This window comes from Sciurus carolinensis, chromosome 1 (assembly GCF_902686445.1).
Source record: "Sciurus carolinensis chromosome 1, mSciCar1.2, whole genome shotgun sequence".
Classification (NCBI taxonomy): domain Eukaryota; kingdom Metazoa; phylum Chordata; class Mammalia; order Rodentia; family Sciuridae; genus Sciurus; species Sciurus carolinensis.
Window position 1 is genome coordinate 41,539,584 of NC_062213.1, and position 20,778 is coordinate 41,560,361.

Sequence of the window (20,778 nt, forward strand, 5' to 3'; positions counted from 1 at the left end):
AATAGGTTAAACCCATAGATTGAATAAAGCTATAGAAAATGTAGTCAAAAAGAAGGGATAACTGTTATTTGGCCTTAATCTGATTAGTAGATGAAATGAATATTAAAATTTAGAGAGAATCCATTTAGTCACAATCTTTAGAACATTCTCCTTAAAGGGACATAGGTGTGTTGAATTGCATTGCTTTCTCTACATATCCCATATTCCTACCAAAAATGCAGTGAATATTTACATAACTATTATATTAAAATGCTATCTAGCCGGCGTGGTGACATGCACCTGTAGGCCTAGCTACTCTGGAGGCTGAGGCAGGAGGATCACTTGAGCCCAGGAGTTTGAGGTCAGCCTAGGCAACATAATGAGACCCCCATATCAAAAAAAAAAAAAAAAAGAAAAGAAAAGAAAAAAAGTTAGGTTTTAAAATGCTATCAAATTTTTACATTTAAAAATCAACTTATAGACAAAACATAGATTTAATTAAAATTAGAGAATTGAGTGATATAAACATTCCCCACATAAAAGTGATAAAGTAGCTAATACCAGTCATATGTTAGAGAAAGGGAGACACAAGGAACATTATATTAGGAAATTCATGTTCCCATCTGCTATAGTTTGGGTGTTGAATGTCCCCTAAATGTCCATGTATTAAAGGTCTGGTCCACAGGTGTGGCATTTCAGGGAAGTGGTGAAACCTTCAGGAGGTGGGGGCTAATGGAAGGTCCTTGTGTCATTGGACACATGCCCTCAAAGGGGACTGTGGGATCCCAACCAGCCCCCTCTTCCTCTTTGATTCCTGGCCCTGAGTAAAGCAGTTCTGCTCTGCAATATGCTCCCACCATGATATCCTGCCTCACCACAGGTCCAAAGTAACAGGGTCAATTGATCACAGGCTAAAAGCTCCAAAATTTTGTGAGCCAAAATAAAATTCTTCTCTTATAAGGTAATCATCACAGGTATGTTGTTACAGTGAGGGAAAGCTAAAATACCATCCTAAATAAAAAAAAGTCAAAACACGTTTAAAGTTCATGAATTAAGAAGTTGAATTTTTTTTTTTTAATTATAAAGGTCACTTGTCTAAGAAAAAAATAAAAATTAGAAATTATTTGAAAAAGAGAAGGAAGCGCACATAACTTCACCCTTAATCTTTCATATCTAAGAATCTATATATAATGACTACAGTTAATTAATTAAAAATGAAAGACAAAAAGCATATTAGAGTTATGAAGCTAATTGCCAGAAGAAATAAAAATAACAAAAAGTATTTGAAAATAATTGCCACTGAAGTGTAAAATTGGAGGTGAAGAGACTGAGGAAAGATTTTACTTTGCTTCTGGAATCCTTTTGTACTATTTCTTATAACCAGATACAGGTGCTACTTTTAGGATTACTAAAAATTAAAATCCAGAGTTGACATATAAGAATCAAGCATTCATGCCAAATATTATGGTATAAAATACAAAAATTAAAACTATTTGATTTCAACTTCTGTATTTTGTGGTCCTTTAGGCATACGGTGCAAAATTCCAAGGAGAAGTTTGAAATTCCTTCCCCTGCCCAGGCTCATAGTTCCTCCCTGGAAATCAACCTCAGTTACCAGACCTGGTGTTTCCTTCCAGAGCTACCCTAAGTGACTTTGTCAGGAACATAAATAGAAATTGATAAAACTTTAAGAAGGAAACAAATTTATCACTTTCCATAATAGATTAAGTAGCCACAATAAATAAAATTACTTTGAATTAATAATTATATATTTTGTGTCCTTTGAAGACTATCCACTTTTAAATATATGGGAAATATTTATAAAAACCGATCATTTAATTGATTGCTTGCTAAATCCCAGGGCTCTACAAACAGAAATTGTACACTGCGTTCTCTAATCACAATGTAACAAAACTAGAAATTAAAGACAAAATAATTTAGTATCCCTTGAATAAGTGCTTTAAAGCCACTCTCCTAATTATTATATCAAAGAAATTAAAATTAAAATTAAAATCTAGGGTCTGGGGTTGTGGTTCAGTGGCAGAGCACTTGCCTAGCACGTGTGAGGCACTGGGTTCAATTCTCAGCACCACATATAAATAAAATAAAGGTCCATCAACAACTAAAAAAAAAAATTTAAAAAAAAATTAAAATCTATACTAAAATGACAATAGTAACCAAATAAAAACATGCATCCCCGGCAAAACTGAACTCGAAAGACGAATCCACTTAGGGTAGCTCTGGAAGGAAACACCAGGTCTGGTAACTGAGGTCACTTTCTAGGGAGGAACTATAAGACTGGGCAGGGGAAGGAATCTCAAGCTTCTCCTTGGAATTTTGCACCATGTGCCTAAAGGACCACAAAATACAGAAGTTGAAATCAAATTTATAGACAAATATTTTCATTATTAGGCAAGAATTATGTTTTAGGTGGACTATTCAATCAACGCAAGAAGCTAGAAAAGAAATTAGCTGTGAGGAAAGGATGCATAAAATTAAACTCTAAAGAGAAAACTAATGAATTTTTAAGCCATAAAATAAGTAGATAAATTGACAGAAGGAGAAGTTTCTAACCATCATAACATTTATGTACTCACAGGCTAAAATGGCAGAATGATGTTGGATCATGGAACCTGACTCTCAAAATCCCTAATGGAACATATAAAATGATAGTGGCCAGCCTGAAATATACCAGCAGCACTCAAAGGAAGGAGCACAATATCATAAGTATGGAGGAAGGGCAGTAACCTCTGAAAATTGAAATCCAGAGAAAGACAAAAGATCTCAGGAATTAAAAAGCAGCTACCCCAAAGAAGTAGTTTCAGTGGAAGAAGATGAATGAGGAAAATTCAGAAAATTCAGAAGTATTACCAAACATCACCAAATTTGGAGTAAGTAAAACTTTTTGACTGTTCACTCAGTCATTTAATTTGCTAATAAATGACCCTTGTACTCTGTTCTAAGTGCTGCTAATTCAACCTGGAGAATGCCAATCTGAAAGAGTTAATTTTGAATAAAAAATTTTTATTTCTTTCTAAATCAAGTACATAGGTTTCTATAGAAAATGTGTAACATAAAAATAAATTTTAAAAAATCTCTCAGCAATAACTTCCATAATTGGTACATACATAAAGATACATGTTTCACAAAACTAATTACAATCTACCTATGATTTTTATAGTTCTTAAATCTGATAATATATACTTCTTTCCTTCTCTGTGAATATGTCTTTGTATCATTGTTTCAATGGCTTTATAATATGCCCTTATACAGATGAATCAATTTGAACAGTTTTGGGATCTTTAGATTGGTTCTAACTAAATATCCCTATACAAACATCTGGGTACACTTGTCAGATAATTTCATTAGGAAAAATCCATAGAATGAAATTGGTGGGAAAATAAAGTATAAACACCTTTAAGATTTTTAAGATACATTACAACATTGCACTATAGAAAGACAGTACCAGTGTACACAGTCTGTCCTCCCCACAAGCAGTGTGAAGTGCCCGTTTACTCACACCTGAACCAACACCCAGTACTATAACACTTTTTGACTACTGTGCCCTTGCACTTCCCTTATTCTCAAGTTCTTTACCAGACTGAAGTAAGATTCCTGCATAGTCCACGGTCCCAAGCGAACAGAAAAACATGCTTTCCAAGCTCTAGGCTTCTTCCTTCTCATATCCAGCCCTAGAAGTTTTCTTATTTATTTGTTATAGAATAAATAAATAAGCTTTCTAGAAGCTTTCTTATTTATTTCTTATAGAAGCTTTTTTGTTTATTGACAAATCATTTCTGCAATTTTCAAAACAGAATGAAATATTGTGACTTGCTGACTTCTGATCTTGGCTGACTGGGATCTGAAAGCATTGGCCCTAATCCAGACTTGAGGCAGACCCGAGTTTATTAATCTGAGAAGGGAGTTCTGAGCTGTTCAAGTAGCCATCACCACATCACTCTCAATATAAGAACCTTTCCTGACAGCTTTTTGGCAGAGCTGAACTATTTCCCAGAGCAAGGAGAGAAACCAGATCACTTGGCCAGTCTGTCATTTCTAAATGGGTACATAAAAGATCCTGTGTTCTAGGGACTACAGAATAAGGTGAGAAGAGTATGTTTCTTAGGGAACAAATATCTCAGTCCACACAAAACTTTCAAGAAACATCAATTATTGAACACCAGCTTTGTGCCAGGCCCCATAAAATCAGAGACATACAGTCAAATGAGATATAACCAAGCAACAGAATCATGATGATGATGATGATTGTGTTCAATATGAATTATAGGGCTGGGGATGTAGCTCAGTGGTAGAGCACTTACCTAGTACATGCAATGTTCTGGGTTCAATTCCCAGCATGGATTGATTGATGGATGGATGGATAGAGATAGACAGGCAGATATATAGATATACAAATTATTTTTAAAGTATAGACAAATATTCCAAGTAACATGAAAAACATAGAGGAAGACTTGGTTATTTCTGTGGAAGTCAGAGAAGACTTCACAGGAAAGATGACGAATCTGCCGAGTCTTGAAATCTGACAAGTTGTTTAAGAGGAGAAGCTTCAGAAACATCCCAGTCAGAGGGAATTACAAAGACACAGGTCCCTGCTGCCCCAGCAACGTTCATGGGAGACACTGGTGCCCCATCAACTGAATTACAAAATAACCAAATGGTACAATCTACTGCAAGTCTATTTTCTTAAGTAATATATAGAATTGTCTTAATTTTAAGTGATTCTTACACAAATATTTACATAGTTTTGTCTTCACTTTTCTAAAACCAAGACATAGTAAATAAAATAAAAAATAAAAAAGAGACAAAAAATGTTAAATAATAAACTCAGAAAGAGCCAAACTAAAGATAGTGCTAAACTAAATAGTCTTTCTTAGTCAAGCTATCATAGGATGCCAAAGGTAGAAGGAACCTTGGAGGTTACCTCATCCAGAGGTGTTCAAGGTTCAATGCACATACTTGGTCAACTGGTCAAAAGGCAAATACATGAGAGCCACCCTCAGAGAGTCCAATTCAGTAGGCTTGGTTGGAGACCAGGAATCCGGACTTTTAACAAGCTCTGCTGGGGCCATACTCTGGGAATCACTGGTCTGGTGCAGGTTCCTCAACTGTCAGATGAGAAAAGTTGAAGCCAGGAAAATAAGAATGGTGAATCTAAACTTGAGAAGTTCCAGAATTAGAACTTCAGGCTCCTAATCCCCAGTAATCTTTACACTACATATCTCTGACCCCCCTAAACAGCCCACAGTCAACTTGGAGTCAACTGGATTAAACCAGAATATTCAACCAATAGAGACACATGGCCAAATTCTGAAAGAATTTTTCTTGGGTGCTTCCTTTTTCTTCTTTAATATCTCCTTCCCTTCCGTTCTTGCCTATCTGCCAGCCTGCCTTCTGCCTCACACTCAGGTTATTGCATACTCAGCTCAATCATAGGTTTTCTTCAAAGTTTGTTCACATTCTAGTAGGAATTTAATATCCACTCTTCCCTTTTTGCATTGGTTAGCACTTGCTTGGCCCATTCAAATAAAAAGTCAAACCAACTGCAAACACAAATCCTAGATGTCTGCTATGTCATATAATATAAAAATCCAAGAATCAGAAATCCATAGGAAATATTTTGGAACATAACACTTGGTTGATAAATCTTTGGAGCTGAAATATGATAAAACTATTGCTAACTACTGAGCAATTCAGTCTCCTTATGCTTCAGTTTCTTCATGTATTCATAGTTTCAGTTACCTGCAGTCAACCATGGTCCAAAAGGATGAAGTGGAAAATTCCAGAAATAAATAATTCATGATTTTTAAATTGCCTGCTATTCTAACTTATAAGATGAAATTTCTCATCATCCCACTTCATATGAATCTTCCCTTTATCAAGTGTATCCACACTGTATAAGCTATCCACCTATTAGTCACTTAGTAGTTCTCTCAGTTATCAGATTGACTATCATGGTATTATAGTACTTGTGTTAAAGGGATCCCCTTATTTTATTTAATAATAGTTTGAGGGCACAAGAGCAGTGACAAAGATTTAGACATACCAAAGAGAAGGAATAAAGTGCTTCCTTTAACCCAAATGTCCCATCATCCCAGAAGTGGAATATCTATAAAAACTTAAATACAGTACTTAGTATAAGATTATATAATAATAAGAATACCTGCTACCACATCTACCTGGAGAAATACAGTACAGGAAGAGGTACAGGCCAGTGGTGCTTCTGAAAGAAATACGCTTTTGGCTGGGCTTTAAAAGAAGGGGGTGGTCACTGATGGAGTAGCAGTGAGGGTAAAAATTAGCAGACAGAAGCAGAGGCCACAGAGGGGTTAGCTTGATGAGACTGTTGCTGACAGAAATTAATTTTTTTATTCTTATGAACGCTTTGCCTTCATAAGGTAGATCATGTCCACAAAGTAAGGTACAGAGGATGGATTTTTTTCCCCTCCCAATGAACTCTGGCAATTTACAAAAAGCTACCTATGAAGTGGGTACAGGAAATAGGAAGGACAGTGGAATAAATCTTACTTAACTTTCCCATGTACATATATAAATACACCACAGTGATCTCCACATCAATGTACAACCACAAGACTGGGATCCTAATTAGAATAACATGTACTCTGTGTTTGTATAAATATGTCAAAATATACTTTACTGTCATGTATAACTAAAAAGAACAAATGAAAAAGCTACCTATAGGGCTGGGGGTTGTGGCTCATGGTAGAGTGCTCACCCAGCATGGGCGAGGCACTGGGTTGGATCCTCAGCACTACACAAAAATAAAATAAAGGTATTGTGTCCAACTACAACTAAAACAAAGCTATCTATAAAACAATAGCATATTTAAAATATCATTTGTATTTAAAATGAGTCATGAATTTAATGTGAAGGTTATTGATATATGAACATGATAGGAAGAATCTCTCAGCTTTTGCAATTCTTGGTTCCAGCCTATCACTTTAATGAGTCTTATACTGCTCTCATATTTTCACTCTACAAAACACACAACTTGTTTTTCTCCTATCTAAATGAGTCAAACAGACTTTCATCAACTCATCATAAAAGAGCATTGTATTAAGTCCCCACCTGCACACATCACCTGTCACTACAGGGAGTTAAGGAGACTAAGTGAAGATAGGACAAGTTCATACCATGGCTACTTTCAGAAAGTAGGGAGTTTTGAAAAGCACATATTTGTTAAGCTCTGATGATTCCAAAAAGCTGATGGAAGCAGAACTAGATCTTAATGATCAACTAATCCAAGCCTCTGTTATAAAGTACAACTTCCAACTCCAAGTAAAACTTCCAGTGTAATAGTCCTGACATATCCACATCACCTCTGCTTAGAAATGTCCAGTGATGGGATGCTCACTACCTCAAATGACACTTCATTACATTTTTGATAAATTTCAATTATAAGAGAATTCCTCCATTATTTCCCTGTGGTATTATTCATTGAAAATAACAAGGGTTTAGAGGTAGACAGAAGTTAGTAAGATTGCCAATTCTGTCGCTTAATTAGTTGTTTGATTCCAAGTGTCTTCCTTAACCTCTGAACCTCAGTTTACCCATCTATACAATAAAGATAATAAGCCCCTTCCCTCAGTGACTTGTTGTAAGAATTAAGTTATATGTGAAAAATACTTAAAGTACTTAGTCACTTTTATGGCATGTATAATTGCTCAATGCATAAAGTATGATTTCAGAGCTATGGTTGTGGCTCAGTGGTAGAATGTTTGCCTAGCACATGTGAAGCACTGGGTTTGATCCTCAGCACATAAAAATAAAATAAAGGTATTGTGTTCATCTACAACTGAAAAAAAAATTAAGTATGATTTCAGTCATCTGTTCTAGCTCTGTTACTTGCTGCTCATGTTTTAATCCTTCTTTTATATGCATATGATAGTCCTTAAAATACAGGATAATGAAGAACTTGTCCCTTTCTGAAACTGCTCTTTAACTATCTCCATCAATTTCCTGCATCTTTTCATGATGCTATTTGATTCCAGGTCACTGTGCAGTCAGGGGCCATAGGGATAACCCAACATAACAGATGGGTGACTGGGTTATTCAGTGGTTGGAACATCTTTCAACAGAGGGATGAGGAATAATCCAGATCAACATTTTCACCCAAACCAATACAAGACAGTCAACATAAAACCAAATATAGCATTAATCACAATGTAAATGGAATTGATTACCTAGCACACCTCTGCTTAAAAGATAAATATCATCAGACTAGAATAAAAATGGAAATGCAACTCAAGGACATTTGCAAGGGACACATTCAAAGCTTAACATACAAAAATTTAATGTACAATTTATGAAAAGATATGTCAAGAAAATGTTAATGGCAAAACTGGTAAATTTTTTACCAGTATCAGACAAAACAGATTAAAGGCAAAAAATTATATATAAAATAAGAGATCACTACATAAAAGGCCCAATTCACCAAGAAGATACAATGATTTCACAGGTATATGTGCTTAGTAACTTATGAAAAATCTATGAATCAAAAATGTCTGAAATACAGAGAAATAAACTAATTCACATAATAATATAAGATTTTAACATACCTCCTCAATAATGGATATCTCAACCAACAACAAATCAATAATGATATTAAAAATTCCAAACAACCCAAGAAGCTTGATCCAACATGTATCTGTAAAACAATGGATCTAACGTAGTTTAAAATTAATTACATTTCAGGCCATAAAATAGATCAACGAATGTCAGAGAATCCATCCCAAGTACTGTATTATCTGACAAAAATAGTTAAATCAATAAACAGTAGCAGAAAGAACTGTAAAAGAAAATTATATATGTGAAAATTCAAAAACACTTCTACATTACCCATATATTATAGAAGAATAAAAATTAGAAAATACATAGAACTGAGAAAAAAATACTACTAATCAAAATTCATGAGATATGACAAGATTCAGATTTATAGTCTTTTACAACTAAATATATTTTATGTATACATATTTTATGTATACAAAATAAATATATGTAAATATATATACTAAGTACTTGTAACAAAGAACAAGAAAACTTAAAAAAAATCAATAAGCTGAGTATACAACTTCAGAAGTGACAGAACAAGCAGGAGAAACATAAAAATTGAAAAGGAACATAAAGATAAAGAAATTAATAAAATAGGGAGCAAAGATATATTAGAATAATAGAACAAATTCAGATATTAGTTCTTTGCCCAAACCAATAAAGTTGGCATACCAGATGTGAGAAAAATAGCACAAATAATATTTGGAATAAAAAAAAGAACACAACTACAGATGGAGCAGATATTACAAAGCTAATAAGATAAATTTATGAAATCTTTTAGGTGAAATAGTCCTAGAGAAGTAAAACTACCAGAACAGACTCAAAGAGACTTTTAAAAACATCTCTGATTCTTAATAATTATTAAAGAAATTAAATCTATAACATTCAATAACCAAGTAGCCACAATCGCAATTGCTGGGCTAGATATGATGCCTTTGCTACAATGAACTAACATATCTGGCACATGGTAGGCCTTTCCTGTTAATAAGGAGGATCAGATGCAGTCACCATTTACATGGGTTATGCAACAATACATGCTTGCCAGCTGTGAGTGGAGTCCAAAATAGCAAAAAGCTCTGTAGTAGGGCCTGATCTGGTAGACCCTTTGGCTCTTGAGGTTTCAATGGTATGAAAACATACCAATCGAATTTTACGGAAATATGCAATAGGAGAATCATAGCATCATCTGTCCCCTAGGTTCTGAAATAAGGCCGTGCAGTCTTCAGTAATGAACTACATGGCACTCAGTATGCACCTCCTATGATACTACTGAACTCTGGAAGAAACTGAGCATCTACCATAGGACATCTGTTACCCTGCAATAAAAAATCACCAGCATGAGCTGAGTTCTTCCCAAGCCACCAAGTCTTATGGTCTGGCAGTATTCCATAAGATCCAGGATTACACCAGAAAAGGACTCAAGGACACAAGTAAACTGTATCTGTTGGAAGCCAGAGACTTCTTCAGGCGGCTCTGCCCACTCCGGTCGCAGGCTCTTTCCATGGGGCGATTCAAGATGGCGACCTAGAGGGTGACTGCATCTCCAGTCACTCCAGAACCCAGGACTCAAGAAGGGGAGGCATTGAGAGACTTGGGCAAAAATAGAGTCACGGGGTGAGTCTCCCCCACTGGGCGAAACTTGGCCTGGGTGCCAGGCACAGATAGGGGTGGCTTATCATAGCAGGGTAGGGCAGCTAGAGTCTTCCCAAGGTAGCCTTCCACACTCTGGCGGTGGGCTCCCCCTACACGGCCAGCTGCACGGTCCAGGCCCCCAGTGAGAGCCTTTCCGCACAGAGCCAGCTCCAAGCCCTGGAACCAGTAGGGGCTAGGGGCAGCTTTCTTCGGAAGCACTGCATTATCAAGTTCCTCCAAGACTTCAGGCTACTGAAGGCTGGGAGGTAATACACTGGAAATCTACCGGGACACTATAAGCCAAAAGAGGAAGTCTGCAATATCTCAGGGTCCCACTGACATCTGACCAATATGAGAAAACAAGGGAAGAAAATATCCCAAACAAACCTAGATACTACATCAATAAAACCCAATGACAGCACAGCAGAAGAAATGTCAGAAAGGGAGTTCAGAATGTACATAATTAAAACAATCAGAGAAGCAAATGAGGAGATGAAAGAGCAAATGCAGGCATTGAAGGAGGAGATGAAAGAGCAAATGCAGGCATTAAATGATTGCACCAATCAACAGTTAAAAGACCAAATACAGGAAGCAAGAGATCATTTCAATAAAGAGTTAGAGATACTGAAAAAAAAAAAAAAACTGAAATACTTGAAATGAAGGAAACAATAAACCAAGTTAAAAACTCCATAGAAAGCATAACCAATAGGGTAGAACACCTGGAAGACAGAACCTCAGACATTGAAGAAAATATATTTAATCTTGAAAACAAAGTTGGCCAAACAGAGAAGATGGTAAGAAATCATGAACAGAATCTACAAGAATTATGGGATATCATGAAAAGGCCAAATTTGAGAATTATTGGGATTGAGGAAGGCTTAGAGAAACAAACCAAAGGAATGAACAAGCTATTCAATGAAATAATATCAGAAAATTTCCCAAATCTGAAGAATGAAATGGAAAACCAAGTACAAGAGGCTTATAGAACTCCAAATATACAAAATTACAACAGACCCACACCAAGGCACATTATTATGAAAATACCTAACATACAAAATAAAGACAGAATTTTAAAGGCCGCGAGAGAAAAGAATCAAATTACATTCAGAGGGAAACCAATAAGAATATCAGCAGACTTTTCAATCCAGATCCTAAAAGCTAGAAGGGTCTGGAACAACATATACCAAGCCCTGAAAGAAAACGGATGCCAACCAAGAATCTTATACCCAGCAAAACTTACCTTCAAATTTGACGATGAAATAAGATCCTTCCATGATAAACAAAAGCTAAAGGAATTTACAAAAAGAAAGCCAGCATTACAGAACATTCTCAGCAAAATATTCCATGAGGAAGAGATGAAAAACAACGATGCAAATCAGCAACAGGAGGCGCTAGCCTAAAGGAATAGCCAAATAAAGGAGAAACCAAATCATGTCAAAAAACAAAAATGAGTCAAATGACTGGGAATACATATCATATCACAATAATAACCCTGAATGTTAATGGCCTGAACTCATCAATCAAAAGACATAGACTGGCAGATTGGATTAAAAAGAAAAATCCAACAATATGCTGCCTCCAAGAGACTCATCTCATAGAAAGAGATACCCATAGACTAAAGGTGAAAGGATGGGGAAAAACATACCATGCACATGGACTCAGCAAAAAAGCTGGAGTATCCATCCTCATTTCAGATAATGTGGACTTCAAGCCAAAACTAGTCAGAAGGGATAAAGAAGGACATTACATGCTGCTTAAGGGAAGCATAAATCAGCAAGACATAACAATCATAAATATCTATGCCCGGAACATTGGTTCATCCATGTACATCAAACAAATCCTTCTCAATTCCAGAAATCAAATAGACCACAACACAATAATACTAGGCGATTTTAACACACCTCTCTCACCACTGGATAGATCGTCCAAACAAAAATTGAATAAAGAAACCATAGATCTCAATAACACAATCAACAATTTAGACTTAACGGACATATATAGAATATACCATCCAACACAGAATGAATACACTTTCTTCTCAGCAGCACATGGATCCTTCTCTAAAATAGACCATATTTTATGCCACAAAGCTACTGTTAGTAAATACAAGAAGATAGAGATACTACCTTGTACTCTATCAGATCATAATGGATTGAAATTAGAAATAAATGACAGAATAAAAAACAGAAACTTCTCCAATACCTGGAGACTAAATAATACACTATTATATGATGAATGGATAACAGAAGACATCAGGAGGGAAATAAAAAAATTCTTAGAAGTAAACGAGAACAAAGACACATCATATCAAAATCTCTGGGACACTATGAAAGCAGTACTTAGAGGAAGATTTATTTCATGGGGTGCATTCAAAAAAAGAAGTAGAAATCAACAAATAAATGAGTTAACACTACAGCTCAAAGCACTAGAGAAAGAGGAGCAGACCAATACCAAAAGTAGTAGAAGACAGGAAATAGTTAAAATCAGAGCCGAAATCAACGAAATCGAAACAAAAGAAACAATCGGAAAAATTAATAAAATAAATAGTTGGTTCTTTGAAAAAATAAATAAAATTGATAAACCCTTAGCCACACTAACAAAGAGAAAGAGGGAGAAAACTCAAATTACTAAAATTCGGAATGAACAAGGAAACATCACAACAGACACGACCGAAATACAAAACATAATTAGAAGCTATTTCGAAAATCTATACTCCAACAAAACAGAAAACCTTGAAGACATCAACAAATTTCTAGAGACATATGAACTACCTAAACTGAACGAGGAGGACATACACAACTTAAATAAACCAATTTCAAGCAATGAAATAGAAGAGGTCATCAAAAGCCTACCAACAAAGAAAAGTCCAGGACCAGATGGGTTCTCAGCCGAGTTCTACAAAACCTTTAAAGAAGAGCTCATTCCAATACTCCTCAAACTATTCCATGAAATAGAAGAGGAGGGAACCCTCCCAAACTCGTTCTATGAAGCCAATATCACCCTGATACCTAAACCAGACAGAGACACATCAAGGAAAGAAAATTTCAGACCAATATCCTTAATGAACATCGATGCAAAAATTCTCAACAAAATTTAGCAAATCGCATACAAATATATATTAAAAAGATAGTGCACCACGATCAAGTGGGTTTTATCCCAGGGATGCAAGGTTGGTTCAACATTCGGAAATCAATAAATGTCATTCACCATATCAACAGACTTAAAGTTAAGAATCACATGATTATTTCAATAGATGCAGAAAAAGCATTTGATAAAATACAGCATCCCTTCATGCTCAAAACACTAGAAAAAATTGGGGTAATGGGAACATTCCTAAACATTATAAAGGCCATCTACGCTAAGCCCATGGCTAATATCATTCTAAATGGTGAAAAACTGAAAGCGTTCCCCCTAAAAACTGGAACAAGGCAGGGATGCCCTCTTTCACCGCTTCTATTCAACATCGTCCTTGAGACTCTAGCCAGAGCAATCAGACAAACCAAAGAAATTAAAGGGATACGATAGGAAAAGAAGAACTCAAACTATCCCTGTTCGCTGATGACATGATTATATATTTAGAGGAACCTGGAAATTCCACCAGAAAACTTTTAGAACTCATAAGTGAATTCAGTAAAGTAGCAGGTTACAAGATCAATGCTCATAAATCCAATGCATTTTTATACATAAGTGATGAATCTTCAGAAAGAGAAATTAGGAAAACTACCCCATTCACAATAGCATCGAAGAAAATAAAATACTTGGGAATCAATCTCACAAAAGAGGTGAAAGACCTCTACAATGAGAACTACAGAACACTAAAGAAAGAAATTCAAGAAAACCTTAGAAGATGGAAAGATCTCCCATGTTCCTGGATAGGCAGAATTAATATCGTCAAAATGGCTATACTACCTAAAGTTCTATACAGATTCAATGCAATTCCAATTAAAATCCCAATGATGTACCTCGCAGAAATAGAGCAAGCAATTATGAAATTCATCTGGAAGAATAAAAAACCTAGAATAGCTAAAGCAATCCTCAGTAGCAAGAGCGAAGCAGGGGGTATTGCAATACCAGATCTTCAACTCTACTACAAAGCAATAGTAACAAAAACGGCATGGTATTGGTACCAAAATAGACAGGTAGATCAATGGTACAGAATAGAGGACATGGACACAAACCCAAATAAATACAATTTTCTCATACTAGACAAAGGTTCCAACAATATGCAATGGAGAAAAGATAGCCTCTTCAACAAATGGTGCTGGGAAAACTGGAAAACTATATGCAATAGAATGAAACTAAACCCCTATCTCTCACCCTACACAAAACTCAACTCAAAATGGATCAAGGACCTCGGAATCAGACCAGAGACCCTGCATCTTATAGAAGAAAAAGTAGGTCCAAATCTTCAACTTGTTGGCTCAGGATCAGATTTCCTTAACAGGACTCCCATAGCACAAGAAATAAAAGCAAGAATAAACAACTGGGATAGATTCAAACTAAAAAGCTTTCTGTCAGCAAAGGAAACTATCAGAAATGTGAAGAGAGAGCCTACAGAGTGGGAGAATATCTTTGCCAACCATACCTCAGATAGAGCGCTAATTTCCAGAATCTATAAAGAACTCAAAAAACTCTACACGAAGAATACAAATAATCCAATCAACAAATGGGCTAAGGAAATGAACAGACACTTCACAGAAGAAGATGTACAAGTAATCACCAGATATATGAAAAAATGTGCAACATCCCTAGTAATAAGGGAAATGCAAATCAAAACTACCCTAAGATTTCATCTCACCCCAATTAGAATGGCGATTATCAAGAATACAAGCAACAATAGGTGTTGGCGAGGATGTGGTGAAAAAGGAACACTCATACATTGCTGGTGGGGTTGCAAATTAGTGCAACCACTCTGGAAAGCAGTGTGGAGATTCCTCAGAAAGCTTGGAATGGAAACACCATTTGACCCAGCTATCCCACTCCTTGGCCTATACCCAAAGGACTTAAAAGCAGCATACTACAGAGATACAGCCACATCAATGTTCATTGCTGCTCAATTCACCATAGCCAGATTGTGGAACCAACCTAGATGTCCTTCGGTTGATGAATGGATAAAGAAACTGTGGCATATTTATACAATGGAATATTACTCCGCAATGAAGAATGATAAAATTATGGCATTTGTAGGCAAGTGGTCGAAATTGGAGAATATCATGCTAAGTGAGATAAGCCAATCTCAAAAAACTAAAGGACAAATGATCTCGCTGATAAGCGGATGAGGACATATAATGGGGGGTGGGACGGGCTAGCATTAGGTTTAGGGTTAGGTTTAGAGTTAGGCTAAGGAGAGCAGTAAGAATGAAGGAAAGAAGGACTGTGTAGAGGGAAAAGAGGGGTGGGAGGGGTGGGAGGGGTGGGAGGGGTGGGGGGGAGGGGAAAAATATAATAAACATCATTACCCTATGTAAACGTAAAAAAAATAAATAAATAAATAAATAAAATAATAATAAAAAAAAATTTATTTCACCTGTTTATTTTTTTAATGTGATTATTAGAAAATCTAAAATTAAATATGGGGCTCGCATCATAGTTCCATTGGACAGGGCTGTCTAAGAGATAACTGAACCCTGTATTCACTGTTAATCACGTCTTCATTAAATAGTGATGAATTGAAAACATTCATTGTTAACACTGCAGAAAGGGAAATAAAGATGTGCCTCAAGCTGAAAAGTCAGAACCATTATAAATGAAGTCACTTATTAGTGAATGCAAAGTGAGGGGTTGAAATCCCTAGTCTACACATTCTACAGTATCAAGAATAGTCACCGGGTAGGCAGGCAATGGGATATCTTTTCTTTGGTGGGAATGGAAAGCACTTTTGAATGCCCTGGCAATACGCAGCTATAACAAACAAAATTTGGTGATGTTACAGTAAAATTTAGATAGTTTCTGCCTTTCAAATAGGTTTGAAATAGAAGTCATCTGTTGAGATTTGGGAGGATCTGTGTGAAAGATTATGTCACTCTGCCCCAGTCATTAAATCTATATCTGAAATCCTGGAAACACCTTTGTGTATGTATTAGCTGGGGTCTATAAGAGACTCCTTTTGAAATGTGTATGCTTGTATGAGGACATAACATTGAGTTTTTTCTTTCCTTATTTGTCTATTAAGAAGTAAAATGTTTTAAAAGGCAGAAAATAAAAATACAGCTACTACTTTAAGGTGGGGTAGCAACCAAGCACAGGTGTGACATTTTTGGATAATAATATATAAATAAGCTAATTCTAAAAAACAAATTTTAACACTAAGGACCATTCCCACTGAGTACACCAAATGTCCTTACTAGCCAAATACCCACTTCTGGGTAATATTTCGCCAATTATTCAGACGCCGGGAAGCAAAGAAAGCTTCTCTTGAAGGTTCTTCATTGTGAATGCTAAGGAAACTAAAGAGCACTTTTCATTCTGTAGAGGTCAGAGATGTTGCAGAGAACGTGATGTGGAAATTGTTGCTAGCTTTGTGAAAGATAAACAGGAAATACCACCTCTGGACATGTTTAGACTTGAAACACAGGTTCAATGTCATTGAGACAGGGCCGACCCAAATGAGTTTCTCCTCTAACAGACCTTAGACCACTTTTGATTTGTGTATTTTGTTCAATATTATTCAGTTACACATCACCTAACTTCAGAATTCCCCAGGCCTCTAACTTTTCTGTCATCTTCCTGAACATCTCAGCCATTTTACTATTTACAAAACATTTTAATGTTTTGGTAGGAAGAGGCAGGAGGAGGGAGATAAATTCATTTCCATCAATGTAACTTCTTGATACAAATATTCATCATTGGCCAAATAGTCATAAAAGGAAAAGAGAGGTTTCTATATAATCTGGGAATTCTGTTGAACCATTTTGGCACATGAAAATTGGAAAGAATATGCTCATGTTTGGGCCTGCTTAAAATTCATTGTTCTTAAAAATATACATACCAAAAAAATAAAAAATCCCTCTTTCACTCATGAACTGCTCCCTTAGTCCACAGAGAACTCCTTCCCACATCTGCCCTGACCCAGCCCCTTGAGTAACACTACATGAACCTTCATTCCTCTTTCACTCAGTCATTCTCAGGTAAGCAGACTTTTTCCTGGCTCCCTCTCCACTGCTCAGGTTACCTGAGTTACACAGTATTTCCTGAACCATTCCATGGAAGTGCTTGGCTTCTCCCTCACACTCAGTAACAAACTCTCACCTCGACCCTACCACATCTGCCTCTATTACTGCAAGTGAATCAGAAATTTTAGACCATCAAAAGAAAAGGGAATTTGTGTTCACCCTATAATACCAGGTTGATTAAAGGTTCTTATGTTAAATCAAACCATTAATCCCAGGCCAGAACAGATCTGAAAGCTTACGGGGGCCTCAGGAAGAGCCTGGCCTACCAAAGGAGTTAACTAACCTCTGCTCAGAGTACGCCAGCTTACATCCAACTCTAGTCTTCATACCACCTGTGAGATAGTTAGGATCTCTAAAATCAAGATGTATGGGACTGAGGCCCACAGAGTTTCAGCACACCTGTCCAAGGTCATTTAACTACTAAATTTAGTGACAGAAGCAGGTTCAAATCCAGGTTTAGATGGTTGTAATCCAGTAAATGCTAGTCCAGTCATTTTTCAAATGGTCCTCCTCTCCACGGCCTGGTTCTATGAAGATGCTGCTCTGAGGAAAAAATGAGAGGATTCAGAAGGTTTAGAAAAACCTTTAGGAAATTTTAGCAGACTTTAGGAAAGAACAAACTCAAAATGCCAAGCCACTGGGAATTCTCTATAACCTTCTCACAACTTTAGATCCCTTTCATTTTTCTTCCTCTTAGTGGTATCTTGTTTTGTTCAGGGCACGCTACTCAAAATATACATTCAATAGTATCATTACACACTCAAGCTCTGCACCAAGGCCTAGCTAAAAAAAAAAAAAAAAAAAGATTAGCTGGTTCTTTTGGAAAAGACTGAGCTCACATTACTTTGTCAGTCCTGGTGGGAGCAGGAACATGGAACATTCCTTCTGCCTTTGTGTTTACTTATTATCAGAGGCCCCTTTGCGTACAGGGTCTCCTGGCCACTGCCAACCTCCAGACCCAAGTCTATTTTCAACACCAAATGCAAAGCATCAAAACTCATCCTGTATCGTGCTAAGTGAAATAGGCCAAGCCCAAAAAACCAAAGGCCAAATGTTTTCTCTGATGAGCACATGACAATATATAATGAGGTGGGTTATGGGGGTGGGGGTGGGAGGAGAATGAAGGAACTTTAGATGGTATAGAGGAAAATGGGGTGGGAGGAAGTGGGGGACAGAAAGAATGAAACAGACGGTATTACCCTATGTATATGTATGATTACATGAATGGTGTGAATCTACATTTTTGCACAACCGTAAAAATGAAAAGTTATACCCCCTTTGTGTACAATGAATCAAAATGCAGTCTATAAAAATAAAAAAGATTTTAATTAAAAAAAAAAAAAAAGTCATCCTGAAAAAATCAGAAAAATCCAGAAGATGAGACCTGGTACAGACCAACTGACTTGTCTCTTCAACAAGTCCATGTCACATGTTGACACAAACACACAGACACAAACACATACACAAATACACAAAGCAGAAGTGAGGAAAGGTAATTCTAGATTAAAGGAGGTTTAAGAGACACAACTAAAGGAAATTCATTATCCTTCAATGGATCCTGAACTAAACAAAGTGATTGCAAAAGACACAATGGGGACAACTGGGAAATTTGAATTTGGACCAAGTATTAGATGATGTTAAAGAATTATAGCTCATTTAATAGGAGTGATAATAGTATTGTGGCTATGCTGGAAATTGCCATTGTCTTGGAAAAATATGTAAGGGTGAGATAACAGCAGCACAAATAATAATAATGAAGCAAATATGGCAAAATGTTGACAATTGTTAAATTTAGATCATGTGTATTATGGATGTTCATTATTCTGTTCTCATTACTTTGAAGTTTTTCACAGTAAAAATAATTTTTAAAATATCTCACCCTTAATAAATAGATACAGCTAGAAAACACTGTCCCCGTCTTATAATGAATATTTACATAGGAAAACACTCAGGAAATAATACAGCAGGTGTACAAATATACAGGGTACATAAAGCAACCACTGCACAAGTTTCCACAATCCTAGACCCACAGACAATCCTCTCTGCCCTTCTGCCTAGCATCCATGAGAGGAGAGCATTGTCTTAGAGTACAAGTGCATGACTTCACACCCAAAGAAATCACACAAAGTTCTAAGCATAGTCTAACAGAGCTCCAACTTGACCATGAGGGCTCCACCCCAACTCTAGAAACTCCAAGACTCCTCTCTTGCTTTATTTCTAGGAAACCATGACAGTTTCATTGAGCCTTTAATATTATGTGCTCTATATTAAAAATGCTGGGAGATTTCACTGGATGCAAATGTTCTCCCTACATATAGGTGGTATTGGTGCTAACTCTAGCCACAGATGACATCACTTCCTACATTCAACAGGAAGTTCCCTTTTCCCTAATGATGAAGGATTTGCTCACTCCCTAATCCAATCTTCCTTGGGCCTGAGACCACACTTTTGCTAGATTGGATGAACCAGGAGTCTCTTTTTGGGCTAACAGACACATATGGGGATCTAATCCATGACCCTGTGCTTAATTACCATCTTGCTCAAACAAACTGCACTAGCTTAATCTCAGAGATCTCAATCATAATCCCACACCTGGCAGACCAGCAGGCCCAGTTCAGAAAATACCTGTGTCTGATACTGACTCAAGAGCAAAGAAAACTATGTGATTTATGAAGTGCCTTTTTGGTTCCCCAGGTTGATATTGACCACATTCACCCTTAGAATGTGCCAAATAATTTCAAGGAAAGCAAAATTTTTTTCTGTTTCAAGAAGGCTATGCTTTAAACACTCAATAGCCCAGAGTCCACAAATCACAACGTGGTGAAGATTTCTAACCTAGCAGAAGGTGAAAGACTTCCTTTTTCTAAGTTAAAAGACTGTTGTTTCAGCCCACTAATTATTAGGATAAAGTGGGGTGGAGGAATCCAGCATCTACTAAAGTCAGAACTATCTAATATTAGAGCAAGATCATATAGAGAAACCCTCAAGTGCAAACATATATGAGAGGCAATGAACAAAAAAAGGCTGGTCTCTTCTCGTGTTTACTTTTTTAATAGTAAAAAAAAAACAACTTCTACATAACATTTCTCTCTTATTAATATTATCAAAAATGTTAGGTCTCTGAAGCACCAGCACTTGATAGAAGCACTTAAGGCAAGCAGAGAGAAAGGCTAAAAAAATCAGACATTGCCCTGCCTGGTTTCACTATCAGTCCATTTGGAAGTCAAGGTTAACCTGACAGATGTTACAATGAGGTGTCCCTCCAGAGAGTGGTTGACACACTGACAGGAACAACCAGATGGGGCAATAGCAAAGCAAAAGGCAGACAAGCCAAAGTTCAAGGCAAAGTTCACAGAGTGTTCTGTGGGATGAGACCAGGTCAGATATATTTTGTTTGGCCTGCACA

At 36.5% G+C, this 20,778-nt stretch overlaps 1 protein-coding gene across 3 annotated transcripts in view; it reads right to left on the reverse strand.

Annotated features, from left to right (window-relative positions):
• Nucleotides 1-20,778, reverse strand: part of Cpq (carboxypeptidase Q) — a 441,859-nt gene that overhangs the window by 382,853 nt on the left and 38,228 nt on the right. The window lies entirely within an intron of this gene.